Here is a 13,297-nt window from a genome sequence, read left to right on the forward strand (position 1 = left end):
GATATTCAACATCATTAGTTATCTGGGGAATGCAATAAGGGAAATGAATAACCATTAAATACTATTAGAATAATTTAAAAATTTTTAAAATAGACAAGTGCTGGAGAGGATGTTGAGCAACTGAAATCATCATACATTTCTGTATGAATGTAAAATGGTGCAATCTCTTTAGAAAACAGTTTGCAGTTTCTTATAAAGTGAAGTATATATTTATCATATGACCCAGAAATCCCACTCCTAAGGTATTTACTAAAGAAATGAAAACTTCTATTCACACAAAAATTGGTGTGTGAATGTTTACAGCAACATTATTAATAACTGTCCAAAACTGGAAAAATAGGTTGTCCTTCAACTGGTAAATGGATAAACTATAAATATATATCTATATAACGGAGTACTACTCAGCAATAGTAAGGAAGAACTACGGACACATGCAACAACATGGATAATCAAATGCATATGCTAAGTGAAAGTGGCAAGACAAAAGGCTACTTACTATATGATTCCATTTATATGACACTCTGGAAAAGGCAAAGCTATATGAATGGAGAGAACAGATTAGTGGTTGCCAGTGGCTTGGAGTGGGTTAGGGTTTGACTACAAAGGAGCAGCACGAAGAAAATTCTGGGGATGGTGGAACTTTTAGGGAGCAGTGTTATGGTGCTTACATGAAAGTGTGCATTGTCACAACTCATAGAACTGCACTCCCAAAAGGGTGGGTTTTTTGGTATGTAAATTTAAAAACAAAACATCATAACCATTCTGAAATGGTCAATGACTCCATTTCCAAATCACCTGTTTACTGACAACTTTCATCAAGTCCAATTGTGGATGATACTGACCAAGCACAATGCCATGAAGTGACTGTAAACAACCTAAATTCTGTTATGTAATATACCATGGTTGTCTTTGGGCTACTCAAATTTCTAACTCTCACTTACTTGGAATGCCAAGAAATAGGGAAGTACTACTGTGTAAAAACAGAGGCATTAATTGTGGGACAGTTTGAGAGAACAATTGTAACAGTAAACCCTTACTAGCACCTACTATGTGGAAATCACATGCTACGGGATTTACGAAATTATGTCCAGAGAGTCCATGCCCCAGTAAAACTTACTTCATAATTTTATCAAAACAAGATTGTGTGGCTGGGAGTTCAATTAAATACCAAGTCTATCCTCCCTCCTCCTCATCAGTTACATTTAAACTATGGATGACAGGCTGAGGATAACAGCCCTAGCTGCTTTTCCTTTTAACAGCTTGTACCTCAAACAGAAATCCAGTTGCAACCCTATCATTGTACTATGAGGTTCTGATTTTTCAGAGGGTTAGGAGATGGGGGGTGGGGGTCACACCTTGTGGTAATTATAAGACCATGGCCTTTTCTAGACATCTGTTTCATTAGCAATTTTTTTTTTTTTTAAAGTAGGCTTCATGCCCAGCACAGAGTCCAACACGGAGCTTGAACTCATGACCCTGAGATCAAGACCTGAGCTGTGATCAAGTCAGACACTAAAAGACTGCACCACCCAGGCACCCCAACAGATATTTTTTTTATATTTTATTTTGGGGGGCACCTGGCTGGCTCAGTTAGAAGAGCATGAAACTCGATGTTGGGGCTGTGAATTCAAGCCCCACCTGGAGTGTAGAGAGTACTTAAATAAAACTTAAAAAAAAAAAAAAAAGTTTTCACAAGGGGTGCCTGGGTGGCTCAGTCGGTACAGCATCCGACTTTTGATTTCAGCTCAGGTCATGATCTCACGGTTTGTGGGTTCCAGCCCCACGCTGGAATCTGAGCTGACAGTGTGGAGCCTACTTGGAATTCACTCTTTCTCTCCCTGTTCCTCCCCTGTTCTCTCTCTCTCTCCTTCTCTGAAAATAAACTTTATTTTTTTTTAATTTTGTTTAATGTTTACTTATTTTTGAGACAGAGAGAGACAGAGCATGAATGGGGGAGGGGCAGAGAGAGAGGGAGACACAGAATCTGAAGCAGGCTCCAGGCTCTGAGCACAGAGCCCGACACGGGGCTGGAACTCACAGACCGTGAAATCATGACTGAGCCGAAGTCGGAAGCTCAACCGACTGAGCCATCCAGGCACCCCAGAAAATAAACTTTAAAAAAAAGTTTTAAAAAATAGTTTAAGTAATCTCTACACTCAACATTGGGGCTCAAACTTACAACCCTGAGATCAAGAGTCGCATGTTCTTTGGACTGAACCAGTCCAAAATATTTTTACATATATATATGTATATATATATATATATATATATATATATACACATATATATATATGTATGTATATATATGTATATATATATATATATATTTTTTTTTAAGTGAAGAGAATAGGGGAATAGAAGAACAGATTGTCTTTAAAACCCTTTCACTTCTGAAATGTTTAGGAATTATTTAAACCAAATAGTGGAGTAAAGGGGACTACCAGGCTGATGGCATAAAAGCCCTATCACTGTGGTACAGGACTTAAATGACTGGGTTTTCTATCTGTTTCTTTCCTCATTGGCTTCTAGATGTATCTAAATGAGCTCAAATTTCCCAGCCTTAAAAAAAAAAAAAAAAAATCCATTAATCGCATTCTGTAAAACTTGAGAGGAACATTTCTTTCCATTAGTTTTTTTGACTAGTTTGATTCTGTTTAGGTGGTCTTGGCTTAACAGAAAGGCAATACAGTACAGTGGTCAAGGGACAGACTCTGGTGGCAATGTCTGGGTTCAAATACCAACTCTGCCACTTATTAATCAGCTTTACGTCCTTGAGCAAGTTATTCCAATCTCTTTACACCTCAGTTTCCTCATGTGAAAAATGCAGTTATTCATAAAGTATATCTCATGGGACTGTTGTGACAGTACATTGAATTTATGTATAGAAAGCACTTAGAAGAGTGCCTGGCACATGAAAAGTACAAATAAACATGTTTGCTAATATCATAATATATATGCTCCTCTCTTCTAAATCTTAGTTATAAAAATCAGTGCATTAAAGCTAAAGGTTTTCAACCATTGTAGTATGTGTTGGTGGCATCCTATAACCATTTTTATGACTTCAGATATTAAGAAAAAAAAAAGTGGGGTGCCTGGGTGATCAGTCAGTTAAGCATCAGACTCTTGATTCTGGCTAGGGTCATGGTCTCAAGGTTTGGGAGTTCCTGCCCCACATTGGGATCTGTGCTGACACTGCAGAGCCTGCTTGGGATGGAATTTTCTCTCAAAATAAATAAATAAGCTTTGAAAAAAAAAAACTTAAAAAACAGTACAAAAAAAAAAAAGTGACTGCAAAAAAATGGTCATGGTAAATGGTCAAAAGGAAGCTGATGAGGGGTCCTATGGCACAGGGAAGGCCCAAGTCAGGAGGGTTGGGTATCATACTACTTCTGCCACAGTTATAGGAGCTCCCTTTGACCAAATTTTCAACATCTATAATTAAGAGTGGGATCCGAATTCTTAAGTCCTTACACCTCTAACAATTAATGTAAGATTTTAGATTAAGTTCATATGTACAGATTTCAGTTTGTCTTCTGCTGCTGGCACACCTATTTCACAATACAGACTGATAAACACTGGTTGTGTATAGTCTCCAAAGTATTTTGGGGCTTTCCATGAAGACCTTAGGTCAAAAGTAATACGTTCCATGTTCAGATCTTCTCTAACACAATGATTTTCTGATCAGGTACTTTGAAACACTATTATGATAATTCAATGCTAGAGCTACATATGAGTGAAATAAGTACCTTTTGCAAATGTAGATGAGAATGTTAACTCAAGAATAAATTGTCATTAATTAAACCAAGTATTTTGAAATGGTGTCATGGGAATGCTTTACTTCATAATTTGGGGTAAGTTTTGATCACTTGTATATAGTAGAGGCACTTGAAAATAGTATAAGCTAACCCTTTGGGGGAAAAAAACAGTAGTTTCAACTAAGTTAGCCCAATTTCCCTAATCATCTAGTTCATGTTGCAATTAATTGTAAAGTTAATCCAATTTAAATCCTTGTTCTTCAAATTGGTCTTTTGTGGCCTCCTAAATTTAAAATTAAATATATCTTTCTCCATTGTAAGGAAAAGTTCTAATCAGGTCCCATTTTTAGATCTTGAATATCTATGCTTATTTAAAAACAAAGAAATTTAGCTCTCAAATACTACACTATATAAGTACCCTAGCAAGTTATAGTACTTGGTATTAATAGAAATCTTAAGTAGAAGGGGGTGCTTTCATTCAATATGTTTTGTTTAACTGTTACTTCTATTTTGTTGATGGGCAAACTGAGATATGGAAAGGAATTCACTTAGAAAAGTAGACAAAATTAGTCAAACACATACAAGGTTTGACTGGGGATGGGCCACTTAGTTCCATGTGTTTTCAGGCAAGGTACTTAACCTCTCTGAACCAATTTCCTTATCTGCACAATGGGACTGACAATATCTAACTTGTGGAGTTGTGAGAATTAAATAATATAACACTTGAAAGTGCTTACAGGGGCGCCTGGGTGGCTCAGTCGATTAAGCGGCCGACTTCAGCTCAGGTCATGATCTCCCGGTCCGTGAGTTGGAGCCCCGTGTCAGGCTCTGTACTGACAGCTCAGAGCCTGGAGCCTGATTCAGATTCTGTGTCTCCCTCTCTCTGACCCTCCCCCGTTCATGCTCTGTCTCTCTCTCTCTGTCTCAAAAATAAATAAACGTTAAAAAAAAATAATAAAAAAAAAAAGTGCTTACGATAGTGCCTGATTAATCTGTGTAGGTTTCAGTAAAAGATATTATTGAAGGGAAGTAACTGGTCCAGGTATCCCTGACATTCTTATCTAAAAGCAGCCATCTCCAATAAATCCTGATACTAAAAATATAGGATATTAACTTATTTATCTGCAACTTTTTAAATGGCTTACTATATTGGGGTTGGGGGAGGGGGAGGAGAAGCGTTCCTTTAAAGGTTCCCTAACTGGTGACATTCACTGTATTGATGTCAATACAGCCACAAGACTTGAAATAAAGTACTAAATTTGTAAAAATTTCCTTCTTGAGTTTGACGTTAAAGCAAAGATTCTAGAAGCGTGTTTTCAAGGATATTATTAGCCAAGATCTCCTATTTGCTAGGCACAGCAGGGTACTATATCAAAATTATGATCGAATCAATCATTGCTTCATGTGATCCTAAGCCTTCTTTGGACCTCAGCCTCTTTACCTATAAAACAGGAGTTTTACAAAGATTATCTTTCTGGGCCATCCTGTCCCCCTATCTCTAACATTCTTTTATTTGAGATGCAGAGATCTGTGCTCAATCAGGGTTCAGTGGAATGGTATTTAAAGCACTTATCAAGTATATAACTGAGTTCAAACGGCTTCAACTTCACATCAGAGCTTTGTAAGAATGAAGCAGAAAACGAAGATGCTTGCATGTGGGCTTTCCTAGATAAAAGTATCTGACACAAGAAAAGCCTGCCAAAAGCCAAGCAGGCAGCGCGAAGGAAGGGTCGTCTTCCCCTGAATACATCCTTTACCACTCTGGATTCAGAGAATATGAGGAAAAAAATGGATCACTACATCTTTTCCAAACTCTCCCTTTCCTTTGGAGGCTGATCTCCCTGCAGCCATGGCCCCTTATACTCTCCGCTTTGGAGAGCTCGAGTTCTCACAGCCCTGTTCCTTCAGGTACTTCGGAGTCTCCAAGCCCTGATCCCGTCCCCACAGAAGCCCGTCTTCACTGCCCGCTGCCGTTCCTTCCAAACCCAAGTGGTCTCTGAGCGCTCCTGCCCCTCAAGAACCTAAGTCTTCGCTAATCTGTTTCTGAATCCTTAGGAGCCAGGGTCTTGACTGTCCCGCTTCTGTCTCTTAGGAGCCCAAGTCCTCATAGCTCCGCTTTTACCTTTCAGGAGCCCGTGTCTTCACGCCCCTTTCCATTCCGACCCTCTCCTCTTAAGAGTACGGGTCCTCACAATCCTGTTCCCCTCACATCGCTTTCCCTCAGGTGCCGGAGAACTCACATTCGTCCCGGTTCCCTAAGTCCCGTCTATAGCCCCGGTCCCCACAGCCGCGTCTTCTCCGAGCCCGGAGCCCCTTAGTCCCGTCCCAACAGCCTGATTCCTCGCACAACCCGGTATCCTCCACAACATAGTTCTTCAAACACTGACCCACTGTGGGTCTGGGTCCTGACTCCCTCCTCCCGCTCTTCTTCCTCAACTGCCAGGGCCCAAGACTCACAGGCAGCAGCGTCTATCTCCCCATGATATGCGGAGACTGCCCCAGTGAAGCGTTCGTCTCAGCAGCCGGTCCGACTGCTCGGCCCTCCCCGAGTACTTCCGGCACCGCTCCCCGCCTCCAACCCGGAAACGCGCGGCTCTTCCGGCCGGCGGGCGCGCGCCTCGCTTACGCATGCGCAGACTGCTCTCTGACACGTGGTCGCGGTCCTAGGCTGTTTCTCCGCTCCGGCGGTTGGGCTTTTTCTTGCTTGTGGTTGGGTGGCAGCGTGGGCGAACTCGTTGCCTTCTACCCCGGCGTTGCGATCCCTGCTCTTGCTGTTTCTTTCAGTCTCCGTGTATCGTATACGCTAGCACGGCCGATAATTGACGCCCTTAGATGTCTTACAGGTCGCCATTTTTAGTTGATTTAGTTGCCTTTATGGTCGTATCTAGACAGAGATACCACTTGGGACCGCAGCACCCCGTGGATAATCCCGTTGAACTCTAACAAGGGAATTGGCAGCACAAGAGCGTGGAGACGAGAGACGGGTTGTACCTATGGATTGGCAAATAGTATTAATTGAGCACTTACTGTCATCAAGGAACTTTGCTAAGCCTCTTAACTCCAATACATCATTTAATCTTTTTAAAAATTATTTATTTTGAAATGGAGGAGGAGCAGAGAGGGAGAGAGAGAATCCCAAGCAGACTCCACATGAAGCCTGACGCTGGGCTTGATCCCACCACCCCCAAATCAGGACTTGAACCAATATCAAGACTCAGATGCTCAATCAACTGAGCCACCCAGGTGCCCCTATATCACGTAATCATTTAAAGAAAACCCCTGAGAGGGGCGCCCGAGTGGCCTAGTGAGTTAAGTGTGGGACTCTGGATCTCAGGTTTTGATCTCGGTTTGGTGAGTTACAGACCCCACGTGGGGCTCCTCGCTACTGATAACATGGAGCCTGCTTGGGATTGTCTCTCCCTCTCTCTGCCCCTTTCTTGTTCTCTCTCCCTCTCTCTCTCAGAAAAAAAAAAACAAAACAAAACTTTAAAATAAAATCCCTGAGAGATTAAGTAAGGTTCTAATAAGTGCAGTCTCAACTTGAACTCTCACTTAAAGCCTAATCCTGTCCTGTGTGTAACCATTAAACTGATGGTTTTAGTTTTTACATCACTTTGGGATAACATTTTTTTTTTTTAATTTTTTTTTTCAAGTTTATTTTATTTTTGGGACAGAGAGAGACAGAGCATGAACAGGGGAGGGGCAGAGAGAGAGAGGGAGACACAGAATCGGAAACAGGCTCCAGGCTCCGAGCCATCAGGCCAGAGCCCGACGCGGGGCTCAAACTCACGGACCGCGAGATCGTGACCTGGCTGAAGTCGGACGCTTAACCGACTGCGCCACCCAGGCGCCCCTGGGATAACATTTTTTTACCTTATGCCAGGTGCTAGGCATGTAAGACCCAGTCCCAACCAATGTGATGTTCACACTAAAACAAAGAACCTGCAGACACAAACGAATATACAAAGGGCCATGACAGCCCAAAGTGAGCCGTAGTAACTGCCTGCAGAAATCAGGAAGAGGTGTCCCCCACCTATATTGGTGCAGTAACCTGACCTTTTTTTTTTTTTTTTTAAAGCTTATTTAATTTACTTTTTAAGTATTTTTTCGTAATCTCTACATCCAGCATGGGGCTCAAACTCAACCCCTAGATCAAGAGTCACAGGTTCTTTGACTGAGCCAGCCAGGTGCCCTCCTTATCTTTACATCTTCTCATCCTTGGCCCACCAAACTCCCAATCACCTGCATTGCCACCAGATGCAAATTCTTAGATTCAAGGCCCATTCACCATTAGGCTTCAAATGGCCTTCCTTAGCCTAATTTCCCTGCTACAGCTCTCTTCATTCTCCTAAGGATCTGGCACACTTTTTTCCCTCCCACTCCATCTTTTTAAGCCCAGTGTAAATGTACATTCACTCATTCAGCAAACAGTGCTCGTTGTGTGCCAAGCTTTTTGCTAGGACCTGGGTATATATGCTAGTAGATACGACAGATAATAAATATCCTTGTTCTGAGAGTTTACAATCTGGAGTGGGAAACAGACCATCAGAAAGTACACAAAAGTGTAAGAGAGAGTGGGGAAGTCTCCAAGCCCTGATCCCGTCCCCACAGATTTAACTAGCTGGGTGATCTAAAGCCCTGAGCTAAGGAAGCTTATTCAAGGACCAAGATGACCAAGGTGGCTGGAATTTAATAAGTGATAGAGTGGCGGGTAGAGTTGGGAGAGGGAAGCAGGGCTCAGCTCAGGCAGGACTTTGTAGGCTATGGTGAGGACATGAGGTTTTATTTATTGTGCAATGGGAAGCCATTGGAGTGTTGAAAGGGGGAGTGAAATAGTGATTTAATTTTTTAAATGTTTGTTTATTTTGGGGGCGCCTGGGTGGCTCAGTCACTTGAGCATCCAACTTCGGCTCAGGTCATGATCTCACGGTCCGTGGGTTCGAGCTAGGCATCGGGCTCTGTGCTGACAGCTCAGAGCCTGGAGCCTGCTTTGGATTCTGTGTCTCCCTCTCTCTGTACCTCCTCCGCTCACACTTTGTCTCTCTCTCTCTCTGTCTCTCAAAAATAAATAAACATTAAAAAATTTAAAAATTAAAAAATGAATGTTTATTTTTGAGAGGTGGGGGTTAGGGGCAGAGAGAGGGATACAGAAAATCCGAAGCGGGCCCTCGCTGTCAGTGCAAAGCCAGGTTTAGGGCTCGAACCCACAAACTGTGAGATGATGACCTGAGCTGAAGTCGGACGCTCAACTGACTGAGCCACCCAGGTGCCCCAAATAATGATTTTTTAAGAGAGGACTAGCAGATTGATTATAGGAGAAGCCCCCAACAAACACAACTGACAGTGCCCGTATCTAGGCTTCGACCAGTTTACACTACAGGTCTGCTTCCTATTAGGAGCTTTTTATGTGACTTCCTTCTCTTGCAGCTTCTAAATTGTAGAGGTCAGGTACCTCTATATATTATTAAAATATATTAAGGTGCTCACTTCAGCAGCACATATACTAAAATTGGAACGACACAGAGAAGATTAGCATGTCCTCTGCACAAGGATGATACGCAAATTTGTGAAGCATTGCATATTTTTCACTGAATTTGATCACTGAATTCTGCTTCTGAAACCAATATTGCACTGCATATTAACTTATTAAACTTTAAATTAAAAATAGAATATTTTAAGGAGAGTAAAATGCCTGACAGTCTACATTTTTGTTTTAAAATGTAGGGGAGCCTGGGTGGCTCAGTCAGTTAAGTATTGGACTCTTGATTTCGGCTCAGGTCATGACCCCAGGGTCGTGAGATTGAGCCCCTACAGGAGATTCTGATTCTCTCTCTCTCTCTTTCCCTCCCTGCACCCCACTCGAGCATTCACACACTCTCTCTGAAAAAAAGTTAAAAATTAAAAAAAAAAATCTGTGTAGAGGCGCCTGGGTGGCTCAGCCAGATGAGTATCCAACTTTGGCTCAGGTCGTGATCTCACATCTTGTGAGTTCGAGCCCCACATCGGGCTCTGTGCTGACAGCTCGGAGCCTGGAGCCTGCTTCGGATTCTGTGTCCTTCTCTCACTCTGCCCCTTTCTCACTCATGCTCTGTCTCTCTCTCTCAAGAATAAATAAAACACTAAAAAAAAAAAAGCTATGTATATGTACATAGGAAACAGTCTGGCAAGAGAAACACTAAACTGTTCATAGTAGTTTGGGGAAAACATTCTCACATTTCTGTACTGTTTCAGCATTTTTACAATTAGCACATACTGTTTTTATATTAAAACTGATGTGTGATTGATTCCATTTTTATGCCATTCTGGAAAAGGCAAAACTACAGGACCAGAGAAGAGCACTACTTACCAGGATTGGGATTACGGAAAGGTGACTACAAAAGGAGACAAAGGAGCTTTTGGGGGTGATAGAAATGTTTGATATTTGATTGACCTTGGTACCAGATACATGTCTATATGAGTTTGTTAAGCCATATGATAAAAAAAGGTATATTTATATATAAATTACATGTCAACAAACCTGACTTTAGAAAATGAAATATAGGGAGAAAATATAGAAAGCAAGGACAATTTTTTTTAATTTTTTTTTTAACGTTTATTTTTGAGACAGAGAGAGACAGAGCATGAACGGGGGAGGGTCAGAGAGAGAGGGAGACACAGAATCTGAAACAGGCTCCAGGATCTGAGCTGTTAGCACAGAGCCCGATGCGGGGCTCGAACTCACAAGACTTGAGATCACGACCCGAGTCAAAGTTGGGCGCTCAACCGCCTGAGCCACCCAGGTGCCCAAAGGACAATTTTTTATCTAAAAAAAAAAAAAAAAAAAAAATTTTTAACGTTTATTTATTTTTGGGACAGAGAGAGACAGAGTGTGAACGGGGGAGGGGCAGAGAGAGAGGGAGACACAGAATCGGAAACAGGCTCCAGGCTCCGAGCCATCAGCCCAGACCCTGACGCGGGGCTCGAACTCACAGACCGCGAGATCATGACCTGGGCCGAAGTCAGATGCTTAACTGACCGAGCCACCCAGGCGCCCCCCCAAGGACAATTTTTTAAATAATTTATTTATTTTGAGAGAGAGACAGAGACAGAACACGAGGTGGTGGTGGGGCACAGAGAGAAGGAAAGAGAATCCCAAGTAGGTTCCATGTTGTCAGCACAGAGCTGAGATTCCATCCCATGAACCATGAGACCATAACCTGAGCTGGAACCAAGAGTCAGATGTTTGACTGAGCCACCTAGGTGCCCTCAAAAGCAAGAACAATTTTAAAAATAATTTCAATTATACAAGTAATAAAATAGCTCATTATGCTTTTTAAAATAATTAGAATATTACAGGTAAATCTAAAGTCTTGTGTGTCATGAGTCTCATCCTTCCCTCCTTCCCAGAGGTAATCACTGATGTATGTTCTTGCAAATCTTTTTTAGAAAGTTAATAAAGTATGTGGCGTCAGAAAATATATAGCACTGGGTTTTTATGTGCACACGTGTATGCTCTTTGTTACACTGATCATTTAATGTGGTACCCTATTCAACACCTTCACTCATTTCTTTATATCTGTTGATAAAGATCTACTTCAATCAATCCAAATGTAGTATTGATTTTTTTTTTCCCCTTCACGTTAATGGTCGTCATGCTGTACCTTATTCTGCAACTCTTGTCACTCAATGCTTTTTGGTGTCTAATTCACTCCTGGCAGCGCAGCAGATGGCGTTCCACTTTACGAACACACAACGCTCTGCTAATCCGTTAGCAGAAGAGGAGGTTCCTCCCAATTTTTCTCTTAATGGGAAGCTCTGCCTCCAGTGCTCGCCTGGTGGGGCCCCATTCGGGTCGATGGCTAGGGGTGGCACAAGTTTGTGCGTTTTCAGTTTTAATAGGGTGGGATTCGTGTCTTCCGCAGACAGGTACCCAGAGCCGCCCAGAAGCGGATCTCCCGCGCAGCATACAACAGGTGCCACCCCATGCCTACTGCAGCTGGCGACAGCTTCTCCCGCCCTCTCCTACAAACGCTCTTCCCTGCCACTCCCTCTGCGCCTGCCGGCCCCTTCCCAGCAAGCACCGCTCATATTTGCATATCAATTTACCTCCTTGCCTTTACTTCTATATAAAAACCAAAAAGACAAATCATAAGTCTTTTTGTGAAGATTGCCCTCCGGGTCAGAATGTATTGCAGTTCCTCCCCTCACCCTGAGAAACAAGAAATAGGAAATTGCTTCAGCTTTGTTTTCACCTTTAGCAAAAGAGGGATTCGCCAACGCTGCCACCCTGCCTTAGTTCCTGTTAAGGCAAAAAGGGCTTCTGTCGTGAGTGGCACACGTAGGGCAGCTCCATTGCTCTTCGTGCGGAATCGACATCAAGAGATTTCGGAAGCATAATTTTTTGGTACCCGGGCAGCTGGTGATCGTTGGTCCCGGCGCCCCTGTTTGAAGTAGTGCGTTAAGAAAGAACTTTAAGTCCAGTTTTGCTTGTAAGGCAATGTCGTAATTACGATTACTGTTTATTGTCCTTTTTTGGGGGTTAGTTGCAAGTATATGAAATGGTGACTATGGAAAGAAATCTGTACGCAGGTCTTTTTCTAGGCAGTCAGTCAGTTACTGAAAAACGTCAGGGAGTTGTGATCGCCGGGGCGTATTCACAGCTGCGTTGGTTGTGGAAAAGCTGCTCAGGTGATTGCTGACGTAGGAAGAGCGGCTGTTTTCCGTATCACAGGTTAAGGAATTGAGGTTTAAGCCAAACAAGTTACAAGTTTACTTAAGAGTACTCTGGGGGCGCCTGGGTGGCGCAGTCGGTTAAGCGTCCGACTTCAGGCAGGTCACGATCTCGCGGTCCGTGAGTTCGAGCCCCGCGTCAGGCTCTGGGCTGATGGCTCAGAGCCTGGAGCCTGTTTCCGATTCTGTGTCTCCCTCTCTCTCTGCCCCTCCCCCGTTCATGCTCTGTCTCTCTCTGTCCCAAAAATAAATAAACGTTGAAAAAAAAAATTTAAGAGTACTCTGAATTACTCAGTGAGAATATCGGGCTTCCACCTAGGGACCTGTCTACAGGGGTGATTGAATCATCACACATAACTGATTTTGTAAAAAAATGTTCCCCCTTAACCAGGACTATATAATATGTATGCATATATATCTACGCCTTTCTAAAGCTGAGTTAGGGCTGCTGGGTGGCTCAGTCGGTTAAGCGTCCGGACTTCGGCTCAGGTCATGATCTTGCAGTACGTTTAGGCCCCGTGTCAGGTTCTGTGCTGACAGCTCAGAGCGTGGAGCCTGCTTTGATCCTGTGTCTCCCTCTCTCTCTGCCCCTCCCCTGTTCACACTCTCTCTGTCTCTGTCACTCAGAAATAAATAACATAAAAAAAAAAAAAGAAAAATGCAGTATATGATACATCTAATACAAAAGACATGTTAGTCAACTCTTTTATAGTAAAGCTTCTAGTCAACAGAAGGCAATTTGGGGGGAGTCAAAAGTTATACTGGGTGAGGAGTTATACTATTTTTTTTTTTACAGTGGGTAAATGGTGGGAGGGTGGCACCCTTAAGCTCTG

The 13,297-nt window shown here is 42.7% G+C and overlaps 1 protein-coding gene and 2 non-coding genes across 4 annotated transcripts in view; 2 read left to right on the forward strand and 1 right to left on the reverse strand.

The window, feature by feature from the left end:
- Positions 1–6,344, reverse strand: part of TAF12 (TATA-box binding protein associated factor 12) — a 32,204-nt gene extending 25,860 nt beyond the window's left edge. The window contains exon 1 of one of the 2 annotated variants that reach the window (XM_045476338.1): positions 6,213–6,344. The gene's annotated coding sequence lies outside the window, so the exon portion shown is untranslated. The remainder of the gene's footprint in view (positions 1–6,212) is intronic. The other variant, XM_045476337.1, reaches the window with a different exon arrangement.
- Positions 6,345–9,234: 2,890 nt separating this feature from the next.
- On the forward strand, positions 9,235–9,341 carry LOC123600108. The gene has a single exon (XR_006713487.1). It is a non-coding gene; the product is annotated as a U6 spliceosomal RNA (small nuclear RNA).
- A 2,702-nt stretch (positions 9,342–12,043) lies between these two features.
- Positions 12,044–12,177, forward strand: LOC123600254. The gene has a single exon (XR_006713613.1). It is a non-coding gene; the product is annotated as a U11 spliceosomal RNA (small nuclear RNA).
- Positions 12,178–13,297: the final 1,120 nt, after the last annotated feature.

This window comes from Leopardus geoffroyi, chromosome C1 (genome assembly GCF_018350155.1).
Source record: "Leopardus geoffroyi isolate Oge1 chromosome C1, O.geoffroyi_Oge1_pat1.0, whole genome shotgun sequence".
NCBI lineage: Eukaryota > Metazoa > Chordata > Mammalia > Carnivora > Felidae > Leopardus > Leopardus geoffroyi.